A 13,971-nucleotide genomic window follows, 5' to 3' on the forward strand; every position below is an offset into this window, starting at 1 on the left:
AGGCCGATGACTGGCTTTGAGACATGGAGAGAAAATTAGTTATTGCACAGTGTTTAGGCCGTGAAAAAGTATTGTAAGCACCTCATTATCTCACCGGAGCAGCTGCATCATGGTGGGAAAACTTCCTGGACATGCACCCCAACGAAAATGAAATAACCTGGGAGGATTTCAAGGAAGGTTTTCGTGGGGCACACATTCCTAAGAGTGTTATGAAAATCAAGAAGAGAGAATTTGATGACCTCAAGCAAAGGACCATGACAGTGTCAGAATACAACAGCCAATTCACTCTGCTGTCTCGCTACGCCAATGAAGAGCGCATGACCGAGAGAAAGAAGATGGAAAAATTCTTGGAAGGCTGGCACCCGCACTTAAATGCCAGCTGGTTGTGCATACCTTTCCAGATTTTAAAACACTGGTGGATAAGGCCATTACTCTGGAAAATGAGCGACGCAGCTTAGAAGATTTCTGCAAACACAAAAGGGACCAGTCTACTTTTGCTCGCAACCACAGAAGCAAGACAGAATTTCAGAAGGGTGGAACACACAAAACCCCGACGAATAATTCACGCCCAATCAAGAATTTCCATGCAAGAGACAAGGAGTTCACATATCGCTCAGGTGTTACGTGTTACGCTTGTGGATAAGAAGGGCACTATGCCAAGCAGTGCCCCAAGCCAAGGAACTCAACCCCGAAGCCTAACAATGGTGGAAATAATTCAGCGCCAAAGAGAAACAATTTCAACCCCAATAACAACCACCGGAAGGGTCACCTGAACCACGTGACCAAAGAGGAAGCACAGAACGCCCCAGATATCGTACTCGGTACGTACCCCGTCAACACAATACCTGCCATGGTTTTGTTTGATTCTGGAGCTTCTCACTCATTCATTTCGAAGAGTTTTGCTTTGCAAAATAATTTTTCGATGCTTCCCTTGGAAAAATCCATGATCATCAAGTCCCCTGGGATTAAGCAAGTGACCCAGAGTTACTGTCAAGGTGTGGTTATTGAATTTGAAGGATTGAAGTTTTATGCCAACCTTATTGTATTGGAAAGCAAAGGACTGGATGTCATCCTTGGGATGGATTGGTTAACCACCAACAAAGGTTTTATTGACTGCTTCAACCGGAACGTGATTCTCACACACCATCACGGGAAGACAATAAAAGTTTCAGCCAAAGAGAGACAAATACCTCGGCAACCGAGATTAAACAAGGTGGACGTTTCTGAGCTGAACAAGGTTCCAGTAGTGTGTGGATTTCTAGACGTATTTCCAGAAGAACTACCAGGCATGCCACCGGACCAAGAGATAGAATTCAGCATTGAGCTAGCACCCGGAACCGCTCCCATTTACAAGAAACCATACAGAATGGCACCGTCCGAATTGGTAGAATTGAAGAAGCAAATAAAAGAATTATTGGAGAAAGGATACATACGAGCCAGTTCCTCACCTTGGGGTTCTCCAATTTTATTTGCCAAGAAAAAGGATGGAACACTGAGATTGTGTATTAACTATCGAGCTCTTAACATGGTCACAATCAAGAACAAATAACCAATGCCCCGAATAAATGATTTATTTGATCAGCTCGCACAGGCCAAAGTATTCTCGAAAATCGACTTGAGATCGGGATATCACCAATTAAAAGTGCGAACAGAAGATATTCCCAAGACAACCTTCACCTCTAGATATGGATTGTATGAGTTCACCGTAATGCCATTTGGGCTAACAAACGCCCCCGCATATTTTGTTCACCTCATGAACAAAGTATTTATGAAGTATATGGACAAGTTTGTTGTGGTATTCATCGATGATATTCTGATATACTCCAAAACACCAGAAGAGCACGCCGAGCATCTTAGGATTGTACTAGGAGAACTCAGGAAACATCAACTGTACGCCAAATTCAGCAAATGTGAATTTTGGCTAAGACAGGTGGGTTTTCTGGGCCACGTACTCACCCAAGAAGGTATTGCAGTAGACCCAAAAAAGGTCAAGGCCGTACTTGGCTGGAAACCACCAGCTAGCGTAACGGACGTACGGAGTTTCTTGGGAATGGCAGGCTATTTTCGGAGATTTATTGAAGGATTCTCCACCATAGAAAAGCCAATGATGCAGTTGCTCAAGAAAGACAAGAAGTTTGAATGGACGGAAGCATGTGAGAAAAGCTTCCAAGAGCTAAAAAGGAAATTAACAACGGCACCAGTATTAATTGTGCCAGACATACACAAGAATTTTGAGGTATATTGTGACGCATCCCGGAAAGGCCTTGGATGCGTATCGATGCAAGAAGGCAAGGTAGTTGCATATGTCTCCATACAACTTCGCAAGCATGAGGAGAATTATCCCACTCATGACTTAGAATTGGCAGCGGCCATCCATGCACTCAAGGAATGGAGACACTTTCTACTTGGAAATCGTTGTGAAATATACACAGACCATAAGAGTCTTAAGTATATTTTCACACAGCCGGAACTTAATTTACGGAAACGACGCTAGTTGGAGTTGGTGAAGGATTATGATGTTGGAATCCACTATCATCCTGGAGAAGCAAATGTTGTGGCAGATGCCCTTAGTCAGAATCCCAGCACGGACAACGACAGTATGCCAAATTTGAGGCCAGAAGTTCAACAGGAATTTGCCAAACTCAATTTAATAGTGGTCATCGAAGGCAGTGTGGCGAATTTGGAAATACAACCTACCCTGATGGAAAAGATTAAGGAAGCTCAGCATGGACACCCCAGCATTGATGGCATAAAAAGGAAAGTGAGATTGGGCAAGGCCTTAGAATTCAACGTAGATGAGCAATGAATATTGTGGTACAGAGAGAGACTTTGCGTACCAGATATCAAGGACCTCAAACAACAGATTCTGGCTGAAAGCCACACCGCTCCATATTCAATCCATCCTGGAGGAACAAAAATGTACAAAGACCTTCAGGAAAATTTTTGGTGGCATGGTATGAAGAGAGACATAGCCACGTTCATTGCATGCTGTGACTCTTGTCAACGTATCAAGGCCGAGCACCAGAAATCAGCCGGGCTGTTACAGCCAAACAAGATACCTGAGTGGAAGTGGGACGGGATTGGAATGGATTTCATTGTTGGACTACCACGGTCACGACACGGAAATAATGCCATATGGATCATCACCGACAGGTTAACTAAGGTAGCACAATTTATCCCGGTGAAGACAACTCACACCACTCAGAGACTGGCCAGACTTTATCTTGCCCGTATCGTCTGCCTGCATGGAGTCCCAAAGACTATCATATCTGACAGAGGCACACAGTTCGTCTCTAGATTTTGGGATCACCTACAACAGGCACTGGGAACCCAACTAGCATTCAGTACCGCATACCACCCCCAAACTGATGGGCAAACTGAACGCATAAATCAAATTCTAGAAGACATGCTGAGAGCCTGTGTCCTCACCTACGGAACCAGTTGGGAAGAAAGCTTTCCATATGCAGAGTTTGCATACAATAATAGTTATCAAGCCAGCTTGCAAATGGCACCCATTGAAGCTCTATATGGGAGAAGATGTCGTACCCCGCTAAACTGGTCAGAAACCGGGGACAGCCACATCTTCGGCCCAGATATGCTCAAAGAGGCTGAGGAGAAAGTTAAGACGATTAGAGATCGACTCAAGACAGCTCAAAGTCGGTAGAAGAGTTATTACGATCGAAAGCATCGGGAAATCAGTTTTGAACCTGGAGAGTTTGTATACCTAAGATTTTCTCCTATGAGGGGTCTGCAACGATTCAGGGTTAAGGGAAAGCTAGCACCAAGATTCATCGGACCATTCCGTATAGTGGCCCGAAGAGGCACGGTAGCCTACCAGCTAGACCTACCCGGGGATTTATCCGATATCCACAACGTGTTCCACATCTCGCAGTTGAGAAAGTACGTGAGCAACCCAAAGAAGCAAGTATCACATGAAAATATTGACGTACAACCAGACCTCACCTACCGGGAGCACCCAATAAAAATATTAGAAGAGTCTGAGAGGAGGACCCGATAGAAAACCATCAAGTTTTTCAGAGTTCAGTGGAGCAATCACACCGAGAATGAAGCAACTTGGGAGAGAGAGGATTTTCTTCGGACAGAGCACCCACACCTGTTTAAGGATCAGCTGAAATCTCGGGGACGAGATTTTTCCTAAGGGGGTAGGTGCTGTGACACTCCAAATTTTTTTGTTGTTTTTGTTTTCAGCAAGAGCCTTGCTTGGTTTAAAGAAGGTCATTTAAACCCTTCTTAAAAACCTCTCCTCTGATTTTTCCTTCTCAAAATCTTTTCTTGGATTTAGTTCCTTCTAAAAAGAAAACCTTTTTGGTTTTGGGCTTGAGGGAGTCCTTGATTAGGGGGTGTCCGGATAGCCGGACTACCATCATCAGCCGAACTATCATCGGCCGGACTATCATCATCGACCGGACTCCAAGACTATGAAGATACAAGATTGAAGACTTCGTCCCGTGTCCGGATGGGACTTTCCTTGGCGTGGAAGGCAAGCTTGGTGATACGGATACGTAGATCTCCTACCATTGTAACCGACTCTATGTAACCCTAGCCCTCTCCGGTGTCTATATAAACCGGATGGCTCTAGTCTGTAAGACACGACAACAACCATTACAATCATACCATAGGCTAGCTTCTAGGGTTTAGCCTCCTTGATCTCGTGGTAGATCCACTCTTGTAAACATCCACAATATCAATATCAATCAAGCAGGACGTAGGGTTTTACCTCCATCAAGAGGGCCCGAACCTGGGTAAAACATCGTGTCCCTTGTCTCCTGTTACCATCCGCCTAGACACACAGTTCGGGACCCCCTACCCGAGATCCGCCGGTTTTGACACCGACATTGGTGCTTTCATTGAGAGTTCCTCTGTGTCATCACCGATAGGCTTGATGGCCTCTTCAATCGACAACGACGCAGTCCTGGGTGAGACTTTTTTCCCCTGACAGATCTTCGTATTCGGCGGCTTCGCACTGCGGGCCAACTCACTTGGCCATCTGGAGCAGATCGAAAGCTACGCCCCTGGCCATCAGGTCAGGTTTGGAAGCCTAAACTTCACGGCCGATATCCGCGGGGACTTGATCTTCGATGGATCTGAGCCACAGCCGAGCGTGCCGCGCTATCACGATGGGCACGACCTAACTCTGCCGCCGGACAACACCTTGGAGGCCGCACACAAATCCGCTCGGACCCATAGTCCGGAGCCGATCGCTCAGATCGAGGATGGATGGCTGGACACCGCCTCGGGAGCTGCAACTTCTACGGTGATGGAGCCGAACACTTACCTTGTCCCGCATAAAGCCCATGACTCCGAGGTGCCGGACCCCCTGCCGGACCCCGAACCTCCTGCGCCCCTGCCAGTCGAATCCGATTGGGCGCCGATCATGGAATTCACCGCTACGGACACACCCTTCGGCGATATCTTAAATTCGCTGAAGCATCTCTCACTATCCGGAGAGCCCTGGCCGAACTACGGCCAGGATGGTCGGGACGCGGACAATGAAGAAATTCAGAGCCCACCCACCACCCACTTCGTAGCCACCGTCGACGATCTAACTGATGTGCTAAACTACGACTCCGAAGACATCAACGGTATGGACGACGATGCCGGAGACAATCAAGAACTAGCACCTACAGGGCACTGGAAGGCCACCTCGTCACATGACATACATATGGTGGACACCCCAAAGGGAAGCGATAATGAGGAACAACGGGACGCACAGAGGATAATCCCGCCGATAAACAACCAAAACGGCGACGTAGACGCTGCCCTAAGTCCCGCCTCGATCAAAGCAGCATTCCTAACGACCCAGCGATAGAGCAGGGCAAACCAGCGAACAACGAAAAGGACGAACTGGATAATCAACCCCTTCACGGAGCAATCAACAGTCCGGACACAACACCGGAGCATAAGAACCTTCACAAAAGACTCGTCGCCACTGCAAGAAGTTTGAAGAAGGAAAAACGGAAGCTCAAAACAGCGGAAGACATACTCAGAATGAAGTGGAGCAAAATACTCAAGACCGCAGACAAATATGACAATGGCCATCAAACAAAGAGCTACCCGAAGCGCAAGCTGCTGCCAGAATTTGACGAGGAAGCCATAGAGCCCTCACAGTCAAAAAATAAAGAGGCCGCCTGGCCGGATAGACGGCCAGACGACAGGCCAAAAGCGACAAGCGGCGCCGCACACAAGGCGACTTATGATCCTGGGAAAACGGACGGCCCAACTAGGTCCATCTACGGGCCAAAAAGGAGGGCCCCAGGAAGTAACACAACACGACAAGTGTTCGAAGACAGCGGCACACCCAAATATAGCGGCGCCGCACACCCGCTATGTTTACCGATGAGGTGCTGGATCATGAATTTCCAGCAGGGTTCAAACCCATAAACATAGAGGCATACGACGGCACAACAGACCCAGGAGTCTGGATAGAAGATTACATACTACACATACACATGGCTAGAGGAGATGATCTCCACGCCATAAAATACCTACCCCTCAAGCTCAAAGGGCCAGCTCGGCATTGGCTCAAAAGCCTCCCAGAAAACACCATTGGAAGTTGGGAAGAGCTTGAGGACGCGTTTAGAGCAAATTTTCAAGGGACTTATGTCCGCCCTCCGGATGCAGACGATCTGAGTCATATAACCCAACAGCCCGGAGAGTCAGCGCGCGAATTCTGGAACAGGTTCCTTACCAAAAAGAACCAAATAGTCGACTGTCCGGACAAGGAAGCCTTAGCAGCTTTTAAACACAACGTCCGAGACGAATGGCTCGCCAGACACCTCGGCCAAGAGAAGCCAAAAACAATGGTCGCGCTAACAGGCCTCATGACGCGCTTTTGCGCAGGAGAAGACAGCTGGCTAGCAAGATGCAGCACCAGCAACCCGAGTACATCCGAGATCAGAGATGGAAACGGAAAATCACGGCGCAGGAAAGATCAGCGCCGGAATAAAGAAAAAAGCCCAAAGGGCACGGCGGTCAATGCCGGATTCAAAAGCTCGCGGCCAAACAATAAGACATGGCCTCTTAAGGACAACAGCGACGAGTTATCAAATCTAAACAAAATTTTAGATCGGATATGTCAAATCCACAGTACCTCCGGAAGGCCTGCAAACCATACCAACCGAAATTGTTGGGTTTTTAAACAGTCCAGCAGACTCAACGCCGGACACAAGGGGCTCGATATGCCAAGCGAGGATGATGATGAACTCCACCAGCAGAGCACCGGAAGTCAAAATACTTTCCCACAAGAAGTCAAAACAGTAAACTCACTTCATGTGATAGTACGGAAAACCAACACGGCACTCGCTAAGACAAGTGTCGCACGGTCCACCCCAGCGGAACACCGAGATTGGATGTCAAAACCAATCACTTTCGATCATCTGGATTAGTCCAGAAGTATCCGGAACGCAGGATAGACTGCCCTGATATTGGATCCCATAATAGACGGACTGCAATTCACGCAGGTTTTGATGGACGGCGGCAGTGACTTAAACCTGCTATATTCGGACACAATCCGCAAGTTGGGATAGACCCTACTACAATTCGGCATAGCCGCACTTCCTTCAAAGGAGTGGCGCCAGGCCCTTACGCCAGGTGCACAGTTTCATTATTACTAGAAGTTGTGTTCGGGTCACCTGACAACTTCCGACGCGAAAAGCTAACCTTTCATGTCGCCCCATTTAAAAGTAGCTATCAAGCATCACGGGGACGGGAAGCTTTCATTCGCTTCAATGCAATACCACATTACGCGTCTCTTACGCTTAAAATGCCCGGTCCACGTGGCATCATTTCATTAAAAGGTCGCCTGAGACCCCGGACACGGCTGGAGGAGTCCGGAATAAATAAGCTAGGGGCTACCTAGCCACACACCCCTTCACTAGGGTTTATACGTATAAGCCATAATGAGCTAGCATAGGCTCAGCTTTATTAATCTATATTTCAATTTTTTATGCACTTTCTCGCACGATTTCTTTTCAAACTAAGTTCCTCTCTTTTTACAGATGAACAGCGTGCACACCCGTACAGGATACGGCACAACGGAGACACAGACGTAGACGTGCAGTAGGGACCCGTTGCAAGGACTCTTTTAGACTAAGACCCTACGTAAACCTTTCTTACTATCTCTTGTTGTTATAATCCCCTGGTTTCTCATTATAACCAGAGTGGAGACTGGCGTTTTGGCATCGGCCGCGCCAGAAGAACTTGCCCGTACCTGGACACAAGGGGCTTAGGGCATTGTTTTGCCCGCTATTGTAAAGACCGAACACCTTCGGGAGTGTTCGGCGTCTCGAGTTAGGCCTTATATGCATCAGCTCCGAATCATGTCTCTGGTCAAATGTTGGGTTTGCCCGGCTCCTGTGTTTTGCAGCCTTACGTTCCGTATCATCGGCTAATGCGGCACCAGGAGAACTACTGCGATTGTGCCCCAGTTCGGCTGGGCGAGCACCTCAGTAGAGAAAGCCGAAAACTGACTGTCATGATACAGCGAGAGACTGGTCAACCACTCGATCGACCATGGGAATGTTTAGAATTCCTCCGCTTTGACGAAGGGCCGTTTCCCGGTCAGGCACATACGCGCCCCAAATTCGGAGAGCGCGGTGCCCCCAGGGGCTATGTCGTAGCCCCACCCTCGAACTCCATGGCTAAGTGAAAGTGATAAAGCATTATAGTCCGGTTGCCTCGTTTGCTACGCTACCACCTCCTTTACAGGACTGAGACATCGGATTAAGTGTGAAAACGCGCTATTTTTTGCGAACACCCCCGCACCTTGTGCGTGGGGGCTGAAGCCGACGACTGCCATCTTTCAGGTTATACACATGTATACATGAACGGCCGCATAGGAGATATTCTATTACTTGAACGCACAAGTATAACAGGCGCTTACATCATAAATATTGTTTTACATCATAAAACGTTCATTTGAACGTAACATTTTTTGAGCACTGCGACTCTATTACACGAGCACCACGCAGCACTTCGCCAAAATAGTGCTTGGCGGGTAACCGGTTATCATCCGAACCCGGGTTCGCAACAGCGGTGGCATCCATCTCTGTCCAATGTGTCTTCACACGGGCGAGTGCCATCCGCGCACCCTCTATGCAGGCCGACCGCTTCATCGCCTTGATATGCGGCACCGCTCCAAGAAATTGCTGCAATAAGCCAAAGTAACTCTTCGGCTCGGGCCTATCTGGCCAGACATGGGTCACTATATCCGTCATAGCACGCCCGGACAACCTATTTAGCTCAGCCCACTCGGCCAAACGGTCGGTCAGCGGAAGTGAACACTCCGGACTATGGAATTGAGACCAAAACAGCTCTTCCATCTTGTGATCCTTCTGGCTTCGAAAATGCACAACGGCATCCGCCGCACTCGCTGCTAAGTCCATATAAGGGTCCTCTGGACCCCACAGTTGGCCCTGCTGAGCATAGTTTGGATCCGTAAACCTTCGGCGCAGCAGAAAAGGCTTGCCAGCTACAATCTCTCCGGCCTGGCGCAGCTCTTCCTTTATAGCCCGCATTGCAGAGCGGGCATCCTTGGCTTCGGCGGTGGCCTTCCCCAGGTCTTCTTGCCCCACTAGGCACTCCTTCCCAAGAGCCTCATTGCGGTCGGTAGCATCTTTTAACTTCACGGCCATTTCGGCCATCTCTTCCCTACTCCGGCAGTGTGCGACCCTTTCGGCCGCTAACTCCTCGGCCGCCCTCGAGGCCGCCGCATTACTCCTTCTGGCCTACTCCTTGGCTTGAGCAAGTTCGGCCCGAAGGCTCTCAACAGCAGCAACACTATCTGCATTTCACGCACATATTGTAAGGAGCTGGCTTCGGCTCCCTTACCAAGTGACCGCACAGTAACACTTACCTTGCGACTCATCAAGTCGCCTGTTGACCAACGTGATGTCCGCATCCGCAACAGCGAGTTGCCGCTTTAGTTCAGCAACTCCATCAGTCCGGCTGGCCCCCGGACGACCCGCCACTTGCATCGGCACGGCGGAAATTTAAACCTGTGATTTTGATCCTCGGCACGCTATCGATTTCGACAACCTACCGAGTCTCAGGGGCTACTATCTATACAGGGCGCATTCTATATGCAAAACTGTTAAAAGGTGTGTCATTTTTACGTACCTCAAACCCCGCCAGCAAACTCCTGACGGCATTATGCAACCCGCCTTCGGGGGACGAAATCCTTTCAATCACTATGCTCATCAATGCGTGGTGATCTTCTGAGATAGACGCCTTCTCAAGCAGATCCTTCAGCCGTACACCAGTTGGCGCCGAACTATCCGGCTTTGCCAAACCAGGGGGCTCCCTCCGTGACGACACTTCAGGCTCATCCGCCCTATCCGACGGCGCCCCGGACGGAGGCGTCTCGCTCTCCATCATCTCCGGACGAAGGTCCCCCGAAGACGAGCTCATTTGCGAAGGACGGAGATCCGAACTACAAGGTAAAAACTTTAGTTATCCTCAAAAGCACAAATAGGGATGTCCCTTATTATAAAACTCCTTTCTTTCTACTTACGGCTCGTTGGAGGGCTGATTCTTTAAGGGAGATTGTGCGGACGGGGCTTCCCCGAACACAGGGCCCTCTGGCGAAGATTTCTTCCCCCATTTAGGGGCTTTTGCCCCCGGGTCCTCGGAGGCAGTCCTCTTCTCCCCTTGGAGGGAGGGATTCTTGACCCCCCCTCTTTCAAGAGCCTCCTTAGGCGAGGCGGTAGCTTTCCTGCTTTCCCCTTCGCCTTCCTCTGGAGGCGCAACCTCAAGCATCCGGACTAGCACGGAATCCGGCGCGGTCTTGGGGAGGGGGGCCGGACACCATATCAATTTTGCTTCCGCTATCCACTCATGTGTAGAAGGAAGTTGGTCATAAGGTGAATCATCGAAAGGCAAACAAACGGTATGTCCGGACTTGGAACTACTTACTTGAGTATCCGGGCGATTGCAGCTTAGGCCAGCATCCTCGATCAATTCCGTACACGCCTCTTGCAATCCAAAGAATAATTTGTACATCTCCAGGGGTGTCATGCCCATGAAGTGTTGAAGAATCCGTGGGCCCTCCGGATTGAACTCCCACAGACGGAGAGGGCGGCGTTTGCAGGGCGGAAGACGCCTAATCAGCATAACCTACATTACCACCACCATATCAACCTCCCTCGTTTGGAGATCTCGAATCCGGCCCTGCAGTAGGGGCACGTCCTTTGACGGCCCCTAGTTGAGCCCTTGGTTGACCCACGACATCAACCTTCGTGGAGGTCCCGGGCGGAATAAGGGCGGCGGCTTTTGTCTGCGGCCCCTCGGAACGGTAATATAGAACCACTCTTGCTGCCACGGGCCGAGCTCCTCTTGGAAGAAGCCAGTGGGCCACGGGGCATCGGCCCTCCTACTTATGGCCGCCCCGCCGCACTCCGTTTGACGCCCCCCGATCATCTTTGGAGCCACCTTGAAGGTCTTCAGCCACAGGCCGAAGTGAGGGGTGACACGGAGGAAGGCTTTGCAGACGACAATAAATGCGGAAATATGGAGGATGGACTCCGGAGCCAAATCGTGGAATTCCAACCCATAGTAAAACATGAGCCCTCTCACAAAAGGATCCATCGGGAAGCCTAAACCCCGACGGAGGTGGGATACAAAAACGACATACTCGCCGGGCTCGGGGGTGGGGATGGCCTGCCCTTCGGCAGGCAACCTGTGCGAAATCTCATAAGCCAGGTACTTGGCCTCCCGCAGCTTTAGCACGTCCTCCTCCGTGACGGAGGAGGGCATCCATCGGCCCAGGAGGTCGGAACCGGACATCGTTGAAGGTCCGAAGCACTCGAATCTGGAGCTCTAGGTGCTGGAACTTGGAGCGGGGAGAGGATTCGATGGAGGATTGAAGAAAATAAACGAGCCTTGGTCCCATTATAAAGAGGGAGAATACCGAGAGCCGTCTCCATGACCGTTGGGACTCGCCTTCGATAGAGGGGGCATAGCGACGGGCGCGGTTGGGTTACCCACGTCCGTATTGATGAGAATCCCAGATTAAGGGGGAACACGATCTCTGCTTCGACAAGACGTGCCAAGGAAACCGCTTCGCTAAATGCGCTGAGGTGGTAGAGTAAAAAACGATTCAAGTAATGGCTTGGTAGTGGCGTGACGTCATGCTGCAAAAAACGTCAGCAGATTGAACTTGTGTATATATTATTCTCTCTACGGCGGAATGTGGAATTTATTTTGCAGAGCCGGACACTATCCTGGTGTTCACAATCTTCTATCATTCGGAGGAGGAACCCGCCTTGCAATGCCAAGCAATATACGCGCCGGACTTATCGTCATTGAAGCCTGGTTCAGGGGCTACTGAGGGAGTCCTGGATTAGGGGGTGTTTGGATAGCCGGACTACCATCATCAGCCGAACTATCATTGGCCGGACTATCATCATCGACCGGACTCCAAGACTATGAAGATACAAGATTGAAGACTTCGTCCCGTGTCCGGATGGGACTTTCCTTGGCGTGGAAGGCAAGCTTGGCGATACGGATACGTAGATCTCCTACCATTGGAACCGACTCTATGTAACCCTAGCCCTCTCCGGTGTCTATATAAATCGGATGGCTCTAGTCCGTAGGACATGACAACAACCATTACAATCATACCATAGGCTAGCTTCTAGGGTTTAGCCTCCTTGATCTCGTGGTAGATCCACTCTTGTAAACATCCACAATATCAATATCAATCAAGCAGGACGTAGGGTTTTACCTCCATCAAGAGGGCCCGAACCTGGGTAAAACATTGTGTCCCTTGTCTCCTGTTACCATCCGCCTAGACGCACAGTTCGGGACCCCCTACCCGAGATCCGCCGGTTTTGACACCGACAGGGCTCTTCTTTGGTTTTGATCCATTCTTGTTTTACCATGCCTCTTGTTGTAAAATTCTCCCAAAACCCCTCCTTCCACTTTGGGACAACCCAAACATTCTGTCCCAACTAGTTAAATCCATTTTTGGATTTTACCTCATTTATTTCTTTTCCCAAAACAATTATGTCCTATATTTTGAGCCTAGGTAATTTGCAAAGCAAGTACCTTAATTCCTTTGAACTTTGATCTCAACTCAACTCCTCTGGATAGTCCTTAGCACCCACAACCTAGAACCCTCAAGATCCACTCTTCTCCTTTTCAAAATTTTCAAAATTCACCCTCTGCAAGTTTGGACCAGATTTGTAAAATTTGGTGAAATTCATATCTCCACTTCTCCAAAAATTCCACCAAAATTCAGGTAACCCCCAGTTGCAATGAGAGACCACTCCACCAAAAACCAGCTCAAGGAAAAATCCCCACATGCCAAAATCATTCTGTCCAACACCTGGCCTGCACTGTTACTGTACATCTTCAGAAATTCAGTAAGTTCAGTGTCGTTTCTTCGTCAGAGTTCAGTCACATGTCGACTGTACGCCTGGCGCGTTGCGCACGGCTCCTCCTCCCTGTCCGGAGCACCACACGCGCGCTTGGCTCGTTCCTGGCGTCGGTGGCACCCTGGCCCGCCGGCGCCGGCGTCTTTCGCGGCAGCAGAACCCCCCGTGGCGGCCGACAGGGGGCACCCTGCGGCATAACGCCGTTCGGCACTTCCCAAACCACCTGAGAGCTCCGCATGGCCATCTCCCTTACCAGCGCACGCATGCGGCACCGTCGCCGTGGCCTGGCACGCTCAGGGCGCGCTCTCTGCCGCCGACGTGCCGTACGGCCGTTCCGTCGGGGACAGGCCGTAACCACCCCTACCTTATTGGGTTAGACACTGGAATGGAACCAGTGCTCCGTCTAGACGATGCTCAAGCCTCTAAACCAACCGTCCAGCCACATCGCTGCCATAATCGCTCGCCGGACTTATCCCGTTCACGGCAACCGCCTCGGGCCGGCTATAAATAGCGCCTCCGAGCTCGCTCTCGACCCCGCACACCTCCACCACCTCACCAGACCCCGCCCAACCTCTGG

Source organism: Triticum aestivum, chromosome 2B (genome assembly GCF_018294505.1).
Source record: "Triticum aestivum cultivar Chinese Spring chromosome 2B, IWGSC CS RefSeq v2.1, whole genome shotgun sequence".
NCBI lineage: Eukaryota > Viridiplantae > Streptophyta > Magnoliopsida > Poales > Poaceae > Triticum > Triticum aestivum.